A 20,263-nucleotide genomic window follows, 5' to 3' on the forward strand; every position below is an offset into this window, starting at 1 on the left:
CTCCCTTCCTCTTTGGCACTGACTGAAAAAGCTACACAAATTATTTTTTGGACAAGCTCAGTTGGTTAGTTGTATCACATCATAGAAAGGAAAGGCCTCAACTTTTGATTATTTAGTCTACACTCTTAAGAATTTCCTGACTTACACTTTCTAAATGGACTTAGTCTTTAAACTTTACAAGGAAGTAAATCATGCTTATGTGAATAACGTATTTACTCGGCTTTCTTCTCCCCCATGGGAGAAAGATTTGAAGTTACCAATCTATGGATCAATTTAGGATCACATATCAACTGTTTAGTTTCCATAGTTTCCATAATCCTCTGGCCTAAATCTTCTGACTGAAAAGTTAGAACCAGATTGAGAATCTGCGAAGAGCTGCCATATCTTCTAGGTAACAATTTTCAGACTAAGTTCTTAGAATAATGTTTTCATGATATTAAATTAACTGATTTCAAGACTCTATCTTGTACTTACGCCAGTGAGTGCTAATTCACTTATTTATGACACTCACTAGAGTGGTATTCTCTGGTATTTTCTATCTTGGGAAAAAAAGAATTGAATTTATTCAAAGTCACTTATAGGCAGTGATGACATTAAGTTCAGTGGAACTATAATTCTGACCTGTCCTCCCTGTCTCTCTCTCTGGTCAGTGGCATAGAGAAGCTTAGTTTCCAAAGGACACTTGAATATATCAAATGTTAACCAGTGAAACAGACTAATAGCCAGAGGTCTGATAAACCATCCACCTACCTGACTACAATAGAACTATTTGGAATAAGCGGTCTCCTAGAGTCTGTCCAAAGTCTTCCTCATTAAAATAACTCAATGGTTAATCCATATCCTGTGACATCAGCTGGGTATTCATACAGCCTGGCAATCCTGAGCATGTTTGGAAATTTCTCCAGTCATTTTTTATTACAGTGTCAAAGAGGTAGCGCCAGGTGGGTAATAGTTGGAGTTTCTTTTCTGCTTCTCTTCCAATCCATTTCTCAGCCAAGGAATCAAGGTAAGTTTGATAAATACAGCAAAAAAAAAAATTTGGCAAATACCCTTTTAATCAAATCCACAGAAGCAGCCAAACCAGATAAATGGTCTGCAAAGTGGATTTTTTTTTTTTGTGATAGGGGTGTTGAAATTATCTCAACTATCAAATCAAGTTGCTGTAGACTTTTTAAGACTTACTTCCTTTTTAGCTGATCATCCTTGGAGTAAACATCAATTGTGGCTATTAATTCCAAACATTAGTTTTCTGAAGAGCCAGTTAACAACATTTTCAAATCCAGAAATTGCTAATCTATTCCGTTTAGCAGAAAATCTCATTATTGTCATTAGCATTATCACTGTGTACCTACTATGTGCTAGAAACTGTACAAACATGATCTCTTTTGGTACTCATGACAGTCCTGGAAGGCAGGTACTATTATGAACCCCAATTCACAAATGAACAAAATGAGCGTCAGAGGGGTTATGCATATTACCTAAGACTACAAACATAAGTGGCAAGCAGAATCAAAACCAGTTCATCTTGATTCCAAAGCCCATTCACATTCTACTATACTCACATCATGTGAAATTATCCAAGGAGACCAAAATAACATTTTCACTACAGACCTTGCAAGGCATTGGACTATTTGGAATTCTGAATTCTGGGATTTTTTTTTCCCCACTTGAGGGAACAGTTTCCTAGCTTTCAGACACTTGATGGACAAAGCAGATATTGGAATACACAGAAGGGTCGGGGGCAATCATAGTCAGTAACCAGAGTCAGAGTGTGTGCTCCCTGGGTTTTTTCTGGCCAGGTAAGTGGAAATAAGTTTCCTTAAAATGTGAAAGGAAATATAAAAACACAAACCATTAAAATCATAGTGCTGTTAACCCAAGTTCCAGCCTCTTAGAGGTTTTGTTTCAAAACATTTGACATAAGAAAAATCATTTATTGAAACATTTAAAAAAAAAAACTTTCATATAGGGGCTCCTGGCTGGCTCAGTCAGTGAAGCATGTGATTCTTGATCTTGGGGTTGTGAGTTCGAGCCCCATGTTGGGTGTAGCGATTACTTAAAAATAAAATCTTAAAAAACAAAAAAAAAATACTTTCATACCACCAACACCATCAATGCTTCAAGAAGCTCTACCTCTGCTTACAGTAGGGGCCTCTGACGGATATTGAATACTGGAATTTGGATGGAACCAAATAAAAAACCAAATGCTAGGACTAGCCACACATATTTGTTAAGCCACATTTTACAAACTGAAGCCAAATATTCTCACTGAACTGATATCTGAACCAAAGTGTGTTGTTTATGCAAAAGAATGATACTGGGTACTTTCTTACCAAACACAAAAATAAATTCAAAATGGATTAAGGACCTAAATGTGAGACCTGAAACCACAAAGTCCTAGAGGAGAACACAGATAGGAAACTCTTTGACATCAACCATACCAACTTCTTACTAGGTCTGTCTCCTGAGACAAGGGAGACAAAAGCAAAAATAAACTACTGGACTTCATCAAAATACAAAACTTCTGCACAGTAAGGTAAACAATCAACAAAACTAAAAGGCAGCCTATGGAATGGGAGAAGGTATTTACAAATGCCATATCTTTATATGTTAGTATCCAAAACATATAAAGAATTTATACAACTGACCATTCCAAAAATACATAATCCAATAAAAAATGGGCAGAAGACATCAATAGACATTTTTCCAAAGAAGATGTAAAGATAGACAATAGACCCATAAAAAGATGCTCAACATCACTGATTATCAGGGAAATACAAATCAAAACTACAGTGACATATCACCTCACACCTGTCAGATGGCTAAAGTCAACAACACAAAGATCAAACAGGTGTTGTCAAGGATGTGGAGAAAATGGAACCCTTTCGCATTGTTGGTGGGAATGCAAACTGGTACAGCCATTCTGGAAAACAGTATGGAGGTTCCTCAAAAAGTTAAAATTAGAATGACCCTGGGGCACCTTTGTGGCTCAGTCGGTTAATTATCTGCCTTGTGCTCAGGTCATCAAACTGGAGCCCCGGGATCAAGCCCCAGCATGGGCTCCTCGCTCAGCGGGGAGTCTGCTTCTCCCTTTGCCCCTCATCCTATTCGTATTCTTCTTCTCTCTCTTTCACTCTCTATGTCTCCCTCTCTCTCTCAAATAAGTAAATAAAATCTTAAAAAAAAAAAAAAAGAACTACCCTAGCAATTGCATTACTATGTATTTACTGAAAGAATACAAAAACACTAATTTAACGGGGCACATGCATCCCAGTATTTATAACAGCATTATCTACAATAGTCAGACTATGGAAACAACCCAAGTGTCCATGATGAATGGATAAGGAAGAATGTGGAGTAGAGAGATATGTAATGAAGTATTACTCAGCGATCAACAGGAATGAAATCTTGCCATTTGCAACAAAGTGGATGAAACTAGAGAGTATTATGCTAAGTGAAATACGTCAGTCAAAGAAGGACAAATACCATATGATTTTACTCATATGTGGAATTTAAGAAACAAAACAAATGAGCAAAGGGGGAAAAAAAGAGAGAGAGAGAGGCAAACCAAGAAACAGATTCTTAACTATGAAGAATGAACTAATGGTTACCAGAGGGCAGGTAGGTGGAGGGAGCGGGTTAAATAGGTGATGGGGATTAAGGAGCACACTTGAGATGAACATAGGGTGATTAATGAAAGTATAAATTACGTTGTACACCTGAAACTTATATATACTTTGTTAAGTAACTAGAATTTGAATAAACTTTTTAAAAAGCGTGTTGTTGTTTTCTTAACATATAGTGAATTGATTCAAACTGGGACTGATGTTGTGCATTTTCTAAAGTGCAAATTAAAGCCAAAACTAACACAGAAGTTCAAAGTAATCTTAATATTAAATTTGAATTGAATTGATACAGATGTAGCACAGTCACTTTCAGTTTTTGATGGATGATGCCACTGAGCTACCAGAGTTAGAGCCCTATTCTGTTTGGAGAGCCCGGCTCTGCCTTGACTGAGTTGCTCCCTGAGTCATATTATTGATAAACCCACCCAAATTCTGAAAACATGAGTAACAGTCTAGGGTGGGAGAGTGTTGTCTGCTCTCATATACAGTAGGATGTCTGTGGATGTCATCATAAAATATACAATGACCTCCTTACTGTTCCTCAAACACATTATGTATATTCTTACCTTAGTCTTGCTGTGGCACATGCCATTCCCTCTGCCTGGAATACTTTGCTTTCATATAATCTGACTTTTCCCTTTTTTCAGGTGTCTGCTCAAATATCATCTTAATGGAGAATGTTTTCTATAATTATCTTATAAAAAATGGCACCCATCACACTTTTCATCTTCTTTAAAAATTTTTTTATAGCATCCAACACCACTTGATAAATAATAACTTTATGTTTAGTTGTTTAGATATTGTTTCTTCTCACAGGAATGTAAGTTCCATGAAAGCAAGGACTTCTGTTTGTTGCCTTATCCCCAGTTCTTAAAATAGTGCCTTGCATGTGGTAGGTATTCAATAAATATTTGGAAAAAAAAGGAAACTGACATAAGAGAATATAGCACAAAGCATAACTCTGGGAGTTAGAAAACTTCAGAATTAGTCTAAATGCTGTTATTAGCTTGTTGCAGTCTGGGACAAATAATGTCACCTCTGTGGACTTTGGTTTTCTCACTAGTAAAATAGGACTATTTGTTTCTACTTCATCTCATTTATGGAGACATTGCTAAATTCAAAAGAAATAACATATATGGAAGTCCTTGGAAAAATAGAAGTTACTAGATATGTGTATGTTTCTTTCCAGATTATTGAGGTCAGGTGTTCTGCAAGAAACCATTTTCACTGGTTTAGCCTTGTGCAAACGTCATGTTGTCTTCTCATATTCCTAAACTAAGATGTGCCCCTGGGAACAAAAAGCAAGTAAGATACTAGTTAATGGGCCTGGTCAGCCTTAATCCTCAGAAAAGTATGCCCAAAGGCCAAAAGGCCAGTCTAATTTGAAGACAGAATCCAAATTGATTCTCTTTGCCAAAACTCGCACTGGCCCTGGGAATGGGCTGCACATTTGCAAGAGAGAATCAAAGCAATGACCTATTTGGTTCAGCTATGTCAAGAACCAGGCTAGAGGCCCCTTAATCCTTCAGAATTTGGGCAATCATCAGTCTCTTAGATAGCCTAAAATAAGTAAGCTGGAGAAAGTAAGCAGTTCGCCTCTTTCTTGGCATCTTGTTCTGCCCTCCTGTGGCTTGCCATGGGCATACACTGAACAAGTCATCAGAAGTCACTAGGTATCTCAGTGTCCTGGTGGGTGTCAACCCACCCCAAATCCAAATCCAGTACAGATAAACAACAAACTGTTGATGAAGTCCCTGAATCAAATTTATGTGAAAGTGTTGGGTCCATGGTGAAAGGAGCGAGACTGATAAAAAGTGAAGGTCAAGCAAAACTTTATTTAGCACTAAACATCGAGAATCAATTGACCAGCCAGGGTCATCTCTTGCAAAGAGGCGACCTCTCTCTGCCTTACAGAGTAGCTTTTAAGGGCAAAGGCCATGTGGCTGGGCCTGGCCACGCACAGGTGGCCAATGAGATTGTAACACACAGAGAAAACTGCATAGTTATGCTAGGTCACACATAAGTGACCAATTGAATCAATTGAATTACAATTTACACTATAGTAGAGATTTGAACTAGCCTATCACCTTGGTCAGAATTGGCACCCAAAGGGCTGGGCCCATACTCCTTGGTAGCTAGGGAGACAGTATGCGTCCCCACTGATTGGATACCTCCACCTGGTCTGACCCACCCTTGTATTTGGACTTTGTTACCTGGGACGGGTTTCCGGGACTTGTTTTTAATTGGATGGAATCGCTCTGGCTAAATAGGCCCTTACATTTCCCACTTTTCTTTGGAGATTAGTCAAATCTTTGACTTTTCAGCCAGTTCTATGTCCTTTTTTAATGGCTTCCAGACTGTTTTTAATGACTCCAGTGTGATTTACCCAAAAAGAGCATTCCTCTCCTAGGGCTACGCAGAGCCCCCTCTTTTTCTAGAAATAGTGTGTCAAGCCCACCTCTATTTTGCAATTGTCTATATCTCCCACCTATACTTTAACAATAGGAGGAACAATGAACTCAATGAACTCATTGTTTTTTGAGTCTTAGCTTTAGTCCACGATCGGCGGGGTCCACCGGTGGCAGCATCCATCTCTGGGGGGCATCTTCATCCTCAGCTCATTTGACGTGACCTGTGTGAATCCAGGCCCTAATGCCTTCTACTTTTATTGCCATGGGGGTGGTCAGGATGACAGTAAATGGTCCCTTCCAGCGAGGCTCCAAGTTTCCCACTTGGTGGCAATGTTGGTAAGGATGTGGTTCCACCTCAGTCTCTGTCCCAGTGTGGGCAGTTTGGATCCCTATGTGGGTTCTTTTTAAGATAGACTGTAATGCCTGAAGTGACTGGAGTACAGATTGATCAGTCATTTCTGCTAGGACAACTTCTTGTATCCAAGGGCAGAGCGGGGGGGTATCTCCCAAACATGACTTCAAATGGGGTCACCTTGTTTAAGTAGGGTGTACATCGCACCCTGAGGAGGGTGAAAGGAAGGAGATCCACCCATCCACCGCCAGTCTCCAGAATTAACTTTGTCAAGGTCTCTTTAAGAGTCCAGTTCATTCTTTCTACTTGCCCGGAGCTAGGCACAATGTAGTTTCCAATTAGTGCCCATGGCCTTGGCCAATGCCTGTGAGACTGACCTCACAAATGCAGGCTGTTGTCTGACCCAATTGCAAGAGGTAACCCAAACCTCTAGTAACTTGTTGGCTACCACTCATGAGGTCTTATGTTTGGTGGAAAAAGCCTCTACCCAGCCTGAAAAGGTATCCACAAAAACTAACATATACTTGTGTTTATATTTTCCTGGTTTCATCTCTGTAATATCTATTTCCCAATAAATTCCTGGCTCCTTACCTCTTTCTCTTTTCCCTCTTCCTATTCTAGTTCCTCCCACATTGGCCGCCTGACATTGAGCACATCTATCAACCACATTCTGAGCCATATGCCCTGATTTAGAAACCTGGAACTGCTTGCCCATAAGCTCCTTAAGCTTGCGTGTTCCCAGATGAGTGCCCTGATGTATTTGGCTTACTAATTTCTTCCTAGTCTTCGAGGAAGAATTAACTTTCCTGTTCTAGTCTTAGCCCAATCCTCTTTATAGTCTAATTTAGTCCATTTCTGTAAATATACTTGCATCCTTGACCAGGAGGGCCGTAGCAGCAATTATGCGGAGGCAAGGGGGAACCCAGCCACTACTGGATCTAGCTTCTTGCTAAGATAGACTACTGGCCTTTGCCAAGGCCCCAGAGTCTGAGTCAAAACTCCTTTGGCCACCCCTTCCTTTTCATCCACATACAAGTGGAAGGGCTTGATAACATCTGGGATAGCCAATGCTGGGGGAACTCAGTAAGGCTTTTGTAATTCCCAAAATGCTCCTTCTGCTTCAGCTGTCCACTCTATTATAGTGAGTCCTCCCTTAGCCAGTTCATAGAGAGGTAGCACCATCTCTGCGAACTGCAGTGTCCATAGACTGCAGTAGCCCACCATCCCAAGGAACTCCCTCGTGGAGATCAAAGCCTAAATAAGTGGTGTGGCTCGGACAAAGCTGTGCTTTCGTTGCTGACACCTGATACCCTTTTTCCTGCAGAGTTTGTAAGAGAGCTCTTGTCCCCCGCAAGCATGACTCAATCCTCAGTGGCTATTTCCACTATTCCCACTAACTCAGTCAGATTCTTCCCTTCAATCCTTCAATTTTTTGAAGTTTCCTCCTTATATCTGGGGCTGACTGACTGGCAGAAGCAAGATCATCTAAACGAGCTATTGTGCAACTTCTCTGAAGTTTACCTCAAGTTGTCTAGCGTAGGTAAACAAACATTTAAAGACAACCAAATCTAAAATTTAACATCCATAAAGCCATGTTATTAATAACCCTCATTTCCAGACATAGCCAAATCAGGACTAATTTATTTGAAAAACAAGTCCAGTTTTAATAAACTTGGCCTAATTATTTACATAAGCTCAGTAAGAACAGTGAGTGTGATCATATAGCTCTTTTAGAATCTGCTTTGCTGGAACTTCTTATAAGGAATCTCTAGGTTGAACTTTAAGTAGCCTCTCCAGGCCAGAAGCCACGTAGTTGCCATCAGACATGCCTGCAATACCTGTCGGATTTAGGCAAATTCCTCTTCCTGAGGTCCTGCACCTGCCAGGAAGTGACATCCTTTACTCATCTGGTGAGGCTGCTGGGAACTCTGTAAGCAAGTTATCAGGCCAACAGTTCCAAAGGGCTTTACAGCTCCAGGTTTTATAAAGTCAACCTTAGTTCCTTTAAACTGTCTGGTCATATCTGAGTCTTTTTCAAATATGACATTCCAGTCAGAGCCTTGGTAAAATAACCAGTATTTCCAATGGTGTCCTATTACAAGGAGAACAGATTCTTATTGAACGTATGCAAATGACTGATTGCTATGGAAGAAAGAATACTTTCTGAGACCTTTTGATTTCAGAGGGTTCAGATACAGAGAAAAGTTGAATGCCTTGATGTGTTTACAAATGAGTACTTTTACATCTCTGTAAGTTACAGATAACTTAAGAAAAAGTTTCCCTAAAGAAAATGTTACCCTAGTCTGGAAAAGCAAACATTACAGAACCAGTCATGTTTAAAATAAGACAAAACATTAAGAGACACAACATTACAATCTTTCAGTTCATCTAGTCCCATGTTGCTAATTCTTGTTTAGTCCAAATGCAGCCCTTACTTCTATAAATTCTTACCCATTTCAGTTCCAGGATTTTAACATATCAAAGACTTGTGTTTGGCCTGAAAGTCTCCCATATGAATTTCCTTTAAGGAGGAATTTATCTTACAAGAGAATAAAAACAACTACAAATGACAAAAACTCAGAATAGATATGGCTAAATATCAAGTGATGACCCTTATCAAAACATTAAAACGTTAGGAAATGTATAGAACCTCTAGAGTAGTTACAGCATTTACCCAATTGTAACCCAAGGTTTGTCATTAGTTTAGCAATACTCCCTGAGTAACTTAGCATATCAAGGAAAAGCCTTATGAGTCAAAGGGATCTCATTTACAACTCTGGGCAGGCAAAGAGAAAACCATTTACATTTTCTTAGAACCATCTCAATCTCTAGTGAAGACTAAATATTAATCAATTTTGAACTATTACAACAGAATTCTTAGAAGGCAAATTTATGAATCAGTTAAGCACAAAACATGTTTACCAACAGATTTCAAAAGCACAAACCTAGCTCCAGCAACCAACACTCCAGCATTTTATCCCATTTGGTTTAAAGTTTCAGGTTACCAAAGACTTTGATAGCTACTATAACAATTGCCCATTAAAACCCTGAGACAGACAATTAACCCTCAGTTTAGTCATCTCTTTGCTAACAGATTTCACATTCACATGGGCCCACTCCACTTCAGATGCTATGCTTTCCCGCCAGCAAGGGGGAGAGGCTAGGTAGTTTACATGGGGCCAGAGAAGGCAAGGAATTCCCCGAAACAAAGGGAGTTTTGGCAGCTGCTTGGGAGTATTCCTTAAAGTCTCTGTCTCGAGTTAGACTAACCACAGTTGGCTCCAGTTATAGCCATTAAAAGTCAGAGTCCCCTTACTCCCTGCTTGCCCCATTCCTTCAAACAACAAACAACACAACAGACAACAAAAAGACAAGACAAAGATAACCACAGACCCAGTGGCCCTTTCCCAGAGCCTGCCACTGGTGGGGATTTTCTTGGTCCCCTAGAAACACTTGCTGGTGGGGATTTTCTCTGTCCCCAGTGACCGCCTAGGGGGACTCAAACCCCCTGACCGTCTAGGGGGACTCGAACCCCCTGGCGATCTACCAGTGGAGGAAAATAGGCCCTTACAAAAGGTGCTGTAGTCTGTACATAAAAAGATTTTTATTCACCTTCCATCCATCACCTGGGCATGCCTTTAGGGATCACAGGCTGGCATGGTTACTTTGACTGAATAGGAAAACAAATCTGCTTTCTTCCAAAGTTTTAAATAAATTGACTGCACAGCCATTTGCTAATGCTTCAAATGAGACTAACTATTCCATGCTGCCAGAAGGATCCTGAGCTTTTAAAGGTAGAAAAAGGTGGGGTGTCAGAGGGGGTGGATGATGAGTAGAAGCTGAGGCTGTGTGAGTAAAGAAGAGAAAAAAAGGAACATTTAAAGAGTCCTCTGCCTTCTAAGTCCTTTGAGTATAAAATAACTTTAAGGATAGGTTTTGAGCTAGGAGAAAAGGGACAGGAAACAGACTTCTTCATTCTCTCTGCTCCCAATTCACCCCATTACCACTTTGATTTTTTATTTTTGGTGGTAGTGGAAGTACATTGGTGTTGGTGAAACAAGTCCTTCAGTGCTCCCAGGAGTCCTGCAACTCCTAGCCCCAACCCAACCTGGGAGGAGCCTTCATTGCTTTACTTCAGGCTGACAACACCAATCCCTGGCCCAGAAATTTAAGTACTCTTGGCACCTCTTTCTCTCAGGTGTCTTTTGGCCTAAGTCTGCCTTCTTTCTTCAACCAGTTTAAACTGGCACCAAATCTGTATTCACAGATTAAGTTATTTTAAATTACAAAAGACATGCATACTTGTCAAGTTTTCAACAATACAAACATGTATAAACTATAATGGAAAATACCTCTTTTAGTCCCCCAATCTCTACCCCATGAGTTAATGCTGTATGCAGTTTGGTATGCATAGGTCTAGAAAAGTTTCTATGTATTGTAAATTGAGCAACTGAGCCAGAGAAATTAAATTTTGAATTCTGGTAATGCCAGGTGCTACAGACCACAGGACAATTAGGAAAGCTAAAAAACAACAAAACAAAACAAAAGTTGGCTGGAAAGGAAACAGTCAACAAAACCAAAAGACAACTGACAGAATGGAAGAAGATATTTGCAAATGACATATCAGATAAAGGGCTAGTATCCAAAATCTATAAAGAACTTATCAAACCCAACACCCAAAGAACAAATAATCCAATCAAGAAATGGGCAGAAGACATGAACAGACATTTCTGCAAAGAAGGAATCCAAATAATCAACAGACACATGAAAAAGTGCTCAACATCACTCGGCATCAGGGAAATACAAATCAAAATCACAATGAAATATCAACTTACACCAGTCAGAATGGCTAAAATTAACAAGTCAGGAAATGACATGTTTGTGAGGATGTGGAGAAAGGGGAATCCTTCTACACTGTTGGTGGGAATGCAAGTGCAGCCACTCTGGAAAACAGCATGGAGTCTCCCCCTAAAAGTTGAAAAATAGAGCTACCCTACAACCCAGCAATTGCACTACTGGGTATTTACCCTAAAGATATAAGTGTAGTGATCCAAAGGGGCACTCGCACACAAATGCTTTAGCAGCAATGTCCACAATAGCCAAACTATGGAAAGAACCTAGATGTCCATCAACAGATGATAAAGATGTGATATATATATATATATATATATATATATATATATACACACACACACACACACACACACACAAACACACACATACACACAATGGAATACTATGCAACCACCAAAAGAAATGAAATCTTACCATTTGCAATAACATGGTTGGAAATAGAGGGTATTATGCTGAGTGAAATATGTCAATAAGAGACAATTATCATATTATCTCTCTGATATGAGGAATTTGAGAAGCAGGGTGGGAGGTTGTGGGGGATAGGGAAGGAAAAAATGAAACAAGATGGGATCAGAAGGGAGACAAACAGAAACTCTTAATCTCATGAAACAAACTGAAGGTTCCTGGGGGTTGGGCGGGTAGGGATAGGGTGATGGGGTTGTGGACATTGGAGAGGGTATGTCGTATGGTGGGGGCTCTGAAATGTGTAAGCCTGATGATTCACAGACCTGTACCTCTGGGGCAAATAATACATTATATGTTAATAAAAAAATAAACAGATGCATGCAAAACAACAAACAAACAAAGACATTGGCTGGCATGGTTCTTTGAGACCCCTGCTATTTGGTGGCAATGCATGTGATGGATAACTTGCTGGCTGCCCATTAATAAGATACTTGTTGAGACACATATGGGACCCCTTTCCTTAAGTATGTTGTTACTAAAGTAGCCTAGAACACAGGATGAACATTTTTTTAGCTTACATGTGTTGTGGCTGAAGGCAAACATCCATGCCAGCTTGAGAGATAAGATGTCTTGGTGAAGATAAAACCCAGCATTTTTGGTGACATGAATTTTGTAGGCGACTTTTCATGCTCCTGCTTGCTTTGCTCTGGTTCCTCTTCCTGAAACAAAATGCCTTAGTAAAATTAGTTAACTTGGTCAGTTAAAAGTTGTCAGAGAGGACCCAAATAAATAACAATCAGAAAGTAAAGAGAAGAAATAACAACTGACACAATAGAAATACAAAGGATTATGAAAGTAAAATGAAAAATAACATGCCAACAAATTGGACAACCTAGAAGAAATGGATGAATTTCTAGAAACATAGAATCTTCTGAAACACAATCATGAAGAAGTATAAAATCTGAACGAACCAGTTACTAAAAACAAAACTGAATTGGTAATAACTCCCAATAAACAAAAGTCCAGGACCAGAAGGATTTGTGGGTGAATTCTATGAAACATCTAAAGAGGAGTTAATACTTATTCTCCTCAAGCTATTAAAAAAAATAGAAGAGGAAGGAAAACTTCCAATATATTCTATAAAGCCAGCATTAACCTGACATCAAAATCAGACAAAGACACTACAAAAATAGAAGACTACAGGCCAATATCTCCGATGACCATAGATTAAAAAATACTCAACAAAATATTAGCAAATTGCATTGAACAATACATTAAAAGTATCATTCATCACAATGGAATTTACTCTGGTAATATAAGGATGGTTCAATATCCACAAATTAATCACTGTGAAATACCAATTAAACAAAATGAAAAATAAATATCAAATGATCATCTCCATTGGTGCAGAAAAAGCACTGGACAAAATTCAGCATCCATTTATAATAAAAATTCTCAGTAAAGTGGGTTCAGAGGGAACATATCTCAACATAATAAAGGACTTATATGAAAAACCCACAGCTAGCACCATACCCAATGGTGAAAAACAGAGCTTTTCCTCTAAGATTAGGAATAAGACAAGGGTGCCCACTCTCACCATTTTCATCATTCATAATACTGGAAGTCTTAGTTGCAGCAATCAGACAAGGAATAGAAAAAAAGGCACTCAAATTGGTAAGGAAGATGTAAAACTGTTACTATTTGCAGATGACATGATATTATACATAGAAAACCCTAAGAATCCACAAAAAAACTATGGAAGTAATAAATAAATTCAGTAAAGTTGCAGGTTATAAAATTAATGTATAGAAATGTCTTTCATTTCTGTACATGAATAATGAAGTAGCAGAAAGAGAAAAGAAGGAAAAAATTCCATTTATAATCTCACCAAAAAGAATAAAATACCTAAGAATAAACTTACCCAAGAAGGTGAAAGACCTATACTCTGAGACTATGAAACACTGATGAAAGAAATTAAAGATAATAAAAACAAATGAGGGAGCACTTGGGTGGCTCAGTGGGTTAAAGCCTCTGCTTTCAGCTCAGGTCATGATCTTGGGGTCCTGGGATCAAGCCCCACATCGGGCTCTCTGCTCAGCAGGGAGTCTGCTTCCCTTCCTCTCTGCCTACTTGTGACCTCTGTCTGTCAAATAAATAAATAAAATCTTAAAAAATTAAAAATAAATGAGGATATTCCATTCTCATGGGTTGGAAGAATTGATATTGTTAAAATGTCTGTAACTTCCCAAAGCACTCTTCTTTGTCATAGATTAATTGAAGATCTAAGCATGGATTTATTTCCCAGTTCTCTATGCTGTTCCATTAATCTATGTGTCTATTTTTGTGCCTGCTTTGATTATTGTAGCTTTGTGGTATACCTTGAAATCTGGGATTGTGATACCTCCTGCTTTGTTCTTCTGTCACAAGATTGCTTTTGCTATTCAGGATCTTTGGTGGTAACATACAAATTTTAATATTATTTGTTCTAGTTCTGTAAAAAAAATGCTATTGGTATTTGATAAGGATTGTATAATATTAATCTATGCCAAAGAAGGTAGGAATATACAATGGGGAAAAGACAATCCCTTCGATAAATGGTGCTGAGAAAATTGGACAGCTACATGCAAAAGAGTGAAAGTAGGCTAGTTATAGTATACACAAAAATAAACTAAAAATGAATAAAGGACTTAAATATGAGATCTGAAACTGTAAAACTCCTAGAAAAAACATAGGCAGTAATCTCTTTGATATTGACCTTAGCAACATTTTTTTACGTATGTCTCTTCAGGCAAAGGAAACAGAAGCAAAATTGAAGTATTGGGTCTATAGCAAAATATAGTAAGCTTTTGCACAGTGAAGGAAACTATCAACAAAACAAAAAGGAAACCTTCTGAATGGGAGAAGATATTTACAGATGATATATCCAATAAGGGGTTGGTATCCAAAATATATAAAAAGATTATGCAGCTCAACACAAAATAGAGTGAGATCTTGCCATTTGCAATATGGAGGGACCTAGAGGGTATTATGCTAAGTGAAATAAGTCAGACAGAGAAAGACAAATAGCATATGATTTAACTCATATGTGGAACCTAAAACAAACAAACAAACAAATGAACAACCAGAGTCCTATAAAATAAAATAAAATAAAATTAAAATAAAATTAAAATTAAAATTAAGTAAAAAAAAAAAGTACAGAGGAAAACTGATGGTTGTCCGGGATGGTGGGTAAAATGTGTAAAGGGGAGTAGGAGATACAGGCTTCCAATTATGGAATGTATATATCAGGGGGATGAAAGGTACAGCATAGGAAATATAGTCAATAGTGTTGTAAAGGTGTTGTATGGTGACAGATGAAGGCTACATTTGTGATGAGCATAGCATAACATATAGAGCATATAGAGCTGTTGAATCACTATGTTGCACACCTGAAACTAATGTAACATTATGTCTCAGCTATACTTCAATTAAAAATAAAAGCTCTTCTTGGAAGAGTCCCAGATGCAACTGAGAAAAATAACATACATGCGTACATGGTGGGTTCATGGCTAGGGTTCAAGCCAATTTACTTCAGAAGGGATGAAGATCTGGGAGTCAAAATTTTGGAACACAGAACATCTTTACTTTTAGTCCTTCATCCAGAGCACCCTCCAGTCTTACATATTTAAGTACCTTTTCCCGCCACCCACTCACAGATTTTATAAACTGTTTTCCTTCTTGGGTTACCAGTGAAGAAACACTGCAAGGGTGGAGATCAGGTATTTAGCCTGGAGTAAGGATTGTGGAAACCCCAGTAATGGGCGAAAGAACTGAAAAACTAGTGGAAGCCAAGTGTATATTGCACCCTGATGTCTACTTCTCAGATCAGGATCAATAGAGTTAGATTTTTAGCATGCTTGTAAGTATTCACTTAATCACTCCTCACCTCATTTTACTAAGTACTCAAGGAAGTTAAGAATCTCAGTTGTTCTATCCTACTTTAAAAGTGCCACACAATGGGAAATGATACCTCTTTCTCCAAAATAGATAACTACCAAGCAGCAGTAAGGCTGTGTCTAGGATTTGTAGAACTCAGGAGATTATAAAACTCACTGGTTTAATATGTTGCCTTGTAAATATGTTGCCTTGTTCAGGGTTACTAGTCTAATCATGTTTAAAGATCACTGCAGTTAGCCAGCTATAGTGTATAGACCCACAGAATGGCAAGGCTGCAATGGAACAAAAAAAATCATACAATTGATCTCCCTAATTTTATCCTAGCCCTGGGAACACCAAGGTACACCGATGCACATAGTCTCATTGGACCATGGCAATGCCATTCATCCTCTCCTGTGGTTACCACTGGCCTAATAGAGATAAGATAACTTTGGGTTATGAGAGAGGGTCCTTTTGCCTTGCAGGAGTATCTCCACTCCTCTATGGGTTTTGTATTTGTCTTGCTTCCCAGCTCTAATCATGAGAAGGAATTACCTTCATGCAGACTACCCCAACCCTGTGCCATTGTCAAATTTCCTTTTGGGATGTCCCCAATATAACAAATTATTTCTTTTAATCTTGCCAATAGCTAGGAGGATGAGCCTGAGGGGTGTGTGAGGTTCACATCATGGAGCAATTAATTTATTAATAATTCTGTGGCTACCCTCAGTTCCATTAACAAACAGACATGGCATATGTGCCTTTCCCTAGGTGTCTCATTAAACATTTGATAAAGCAGTGGTTAGCATTAGCATCACTAAACCTAATACTGGCTGTGTTCCTTGCATTTGAAGATTTACTTTTCAGAGCAGGAAGCAAAGTTGAGAAAATAAGCAGCAAGCAGAGAAAAGGTCTAAAGAGGGGAGAGATCTGTTGTTGGAAACAGACTGGGTAGCTTATATCAGGGCTTTTCAGAATTTAGAATTTTGTAGAAGAGTACAAATCATTTATTTAGGAATGCGTAGGTTGATTGGCTTTTATTTTGTGGAACAAAAAAACCACTATAAGCAAAAATCTCTTTATTTCATTTAAAAATTAAAAAAAATAAAATTACACTTTAGCTCCAAAAAGGTAGCAAGGACAGAATAAATTAAGAGAAATTTAATTCATAAAAAACTCACTGCATTGTCCTGATTCATAAAATTTCTTTAAAAATAGATTTTATTTATTTATTTGCTGGAGAGAAAGAGAAAGCACAAACAGGGGAGCAGCAGGCAGAAGGAGAAGCAGGCTCCTTGCTGAGCAAAGAGCCCTATGCAGGACTCAATTCCAGGACCCTGGGATCATGACCTGAGCTGAAGGCAGGCAGATGCTTAACCAACTGAGCCACCCAGGTGTCCCCTGATTTATCTAATTTCAACACAGACCAGTGGAGACATGGTCACAGACTGAAACTGGTCCACATACTGGTTTCTAGAAAGCTCTGGTCTATACGAGAATTAACAATCTCAGCTGTTTGGAGGCAACCTTCTGGTTGTTCTGGGGTGATACTGGTTAGTTTTCTAGAAGAGTCAGGTGTGAGGACATAGGATAGGAAAATTCTGGACCAAAAGGGTAGAAAGATGGGGGGATGGTTCTTCCCATTACCCTTCTGAGGCATGAGGGTAAAAGCAGGGTGGTCCTGTGGGTAGAAAAATGGGTTTTCCAGAAACAATCTTGTACCCATCCCTGGGTAAAGCAATGTAGCACAAGTAGTCTTCCCAAAATATAATCTCTTCCCTACATTTCCAAATGTGCACACTGAGGAGGACCCATCTTTTCTAAATACTGTTTGCTTGCATTAAATATTGACAGAATGAAAAGAGTCTTCTAGTTAGAGTTCAAACACCCAAGTTCTAATCTTTGTTCTGACACTAGTTAGCTGTGTGATTTCTGGCAAGTCCTCTGCCCCTTTCCTTTGAGCCATGGTTTCCTTATTGGGATAATGAGGGAGTTAGACTAGACATATCTGCAGGCCCCTGTAATTTTAACAACCTCCCTACACTACTCCATCCTTCATCCAAACTGGCCTCAGTTCATTTCTTGGCCACTGCTTCACTTGGGGCTGAGGGACCCTTCCCTGGTAGCTCAAACCTTGTTTACCAGCATGTTTCCTGTTTGATCGCTGCTGGATTGGTGGCAGAAGCTTCCTCATCCTGTTTTTACTCTTCTGCCCCACTACAAATTCAGCAAGGTCAGCTCAGGACTCCCCTACAGCTGTGTATTATATCACCAAAAGAATGCTTCATGCTGGGGTCTGCTAACTGAGAACTAAAGGTCACTTCACTAATTGCTCATGGCTCTCTAGCTATATGCTATTTTTTAAATAAATTAATTGGTTCATTTATGATAGACAAGATTGCCTTTGGTCCAAAAACCCTTTCTGAGTGGTCTGTCTCTATGGTCTGGAGGCTTCCTCTAAACCAAGTTATTCTCCTACATTACTTATTTCTGGATCTGTGCTATCAAGAGAAGGAAAAGTGGAGAAAGTAGGAGTTCAAATTGGAGTTGGAGCAGAGGAAGAAAAAATGCAGTTGAAGCAGAAGGGCTCACTCTTCCAAATGCTATTTTCCCTTACTGTCTCCCACCAAGGGGCCACTATAGGCCAGAGAGACCTGGATTCATACTCCAGGTTGGTCGCTTATTAGTTGTATGATCCTGGGTCATTTTCTTAATTTCTCTTCAGTTTTCCATATTTGTAAAGTTTGGGGATTTTTATGTAGATTAGATGTCAATATACATATAAAGTCATTGGCATATAGCAAGCATTCAAAAAATGGTAGCTATTGCCATTCCTTAAAATAGCTCTGTGGAACTTTCTATTGCTATATAATGAAATCTTTACTACTCTTCTGGGCAGAGCCAGATAATCTCCCCCACCTAGGCATGCCTATCAGTCTCATCAGAAGGGTGAAATATATATACTCAGGCTGACAGTGATAGCCAGGCAGCCATTGTCAGTCCACTTATCAGGAAATAGCTCACTCTAAGATCCTACAGGTTTCACTGTATCCTGGAAAAGCCAGCCTGAGAGCTTCTGGATTCATCCTAGTGGTCATGAATTTTCATGGGTCAAAGTGAGGATTGTAAAGGTGTCCCTTTTCTACTTGTGTCTCTCTTATGGTATTTCTAATACTGATAGCACTGTAAGATAAATATTACATCCCATTTTCCTACTAGAGAAAGGGGCAGATTAGTTTCACATGTTACTATGGTCGTGGGGGAGCCACGCTGTACTTACTAGGTTAGCTCTGAGATAATGTTCATGCTCACCACATGATGATACCCATCCTTTTGTACAGGGGCCCAGGAAGTAAGGTGCTCCCCTAGAGAACAGACACCAATATGAAAAAGGAGGCACAAAGCCACAGACATAAATTCTGTCAGAGACAATTTTATGTATTCACAAAGTCGTTTTATTTTCCTTTTCTTGGACTCACAGGAAAGTTACATTTCCCATCCTTCCTTGCAGTTGGGTGGGGGCCCATGTGACTGCATCCTTGCCAATGGGATGTGGAAGAAATGATGTATACTTCTCTACAGTCGGGCCTTTAAAATATTTTTAGCCCTCCTTCACGATGCTGCAGAGAACTTGGAACTCATGTTGAAATGGTGCCATCACAGAATGGAAAGAGCTTGGATTTCCAAGTTGTCCAAGTTGGAGGAGAACCCCTGATATCCCTCATCAGATTTTATATGTCACTGAGATATAAGAAGAGCCTATTTGTTATTACTCTATAGTCTATCATATTCTGATTAATGCACATTCCAGTCATATACAGTTAGCAATACGTATATAATCTAAGGAGTAAGTAAAGAAAGAGATGGCAGAAGAGCATGGTTTGGCACGCCAGGGTGAAGGAATAATGAATGAAAAAGTGGATGGGAGTAACATAAGATGGGCAGACAGTGCAGGAGTTTTTGGAGTGAAGATCAAAAAAACCCAAGAAAGCCCAGCCCTCTCTGCTTCCTGTTTCAGATAGGAAGAAAAGTCATCTTTAGCTCTCACTGAAGCTGCTCCCCCAACCAGAATGCTGGAGCAATGCTGGTTGAGAAATTTGCAGCTTTTTAGATCAGACCCATGTATTACAAGCATCTTGGTTGAGCAGATGCTGATTGTCAGCAACCTCTTGAGCTAAAAGCAATTTTACAGATTGCTTAATGTGTTTTCCTTAAATCTTCCTAAACAGAAAGGAATTTTCCTGTTTTCTGTCCTGAGAATAGACCAAAACAAAACAAAAAAAAATCTCTTCTGGTTGGGCACAATAGCCCAACCCATCCAGATTGCCCTTTCAATCAGAACTACCAAATAGTACAATGGAGTAGTCTCAGCACTCCAAGCAATTATGTGCATCTAGTTCCCAAACTGCCAAAGATCCGCTCTGGAATTGCTGTCTATGTCTTCCTTCAATCCTGGTCCATTGCTTGCCAGCAATTCAGACTGTTTCTTGAATTTCCCCTAAAGCCCATATGCTTTAGTTCAAGAGCACTTCCTCTCACGTTGTTGTCAGTAGAGATTGGGAATGCCTATTACCCATTCTGGATAATTGCCTCCATCCAGCTTAGCTTCTTCCCTAGGCTGCTGAGTTAACTGCCTTTCATTAACCTAGGAAAACTTCACTTCTTGGAAAGCCTCTCTTGGTGAGTATTCCGAGCCTGAC

The sequence above is a fragment of the Mustela putorius genome, unplaced genomic scaffold, assembly GCF_011764305.1.
Source record: "Mustela putorius furo isolate JIRA1106 unplaced genomic scaffold, ASM1176430v1.1 tig00003901_pilon_pilon_pilon, whole genome shotgun sequence".
Taxonomy (NCBI): domain Eukaryota; kingdom Metazoa; phylum Chordata; class Mammalia; order Carnivora; family Mustelidae; genus Mustela; species Mustela putorius.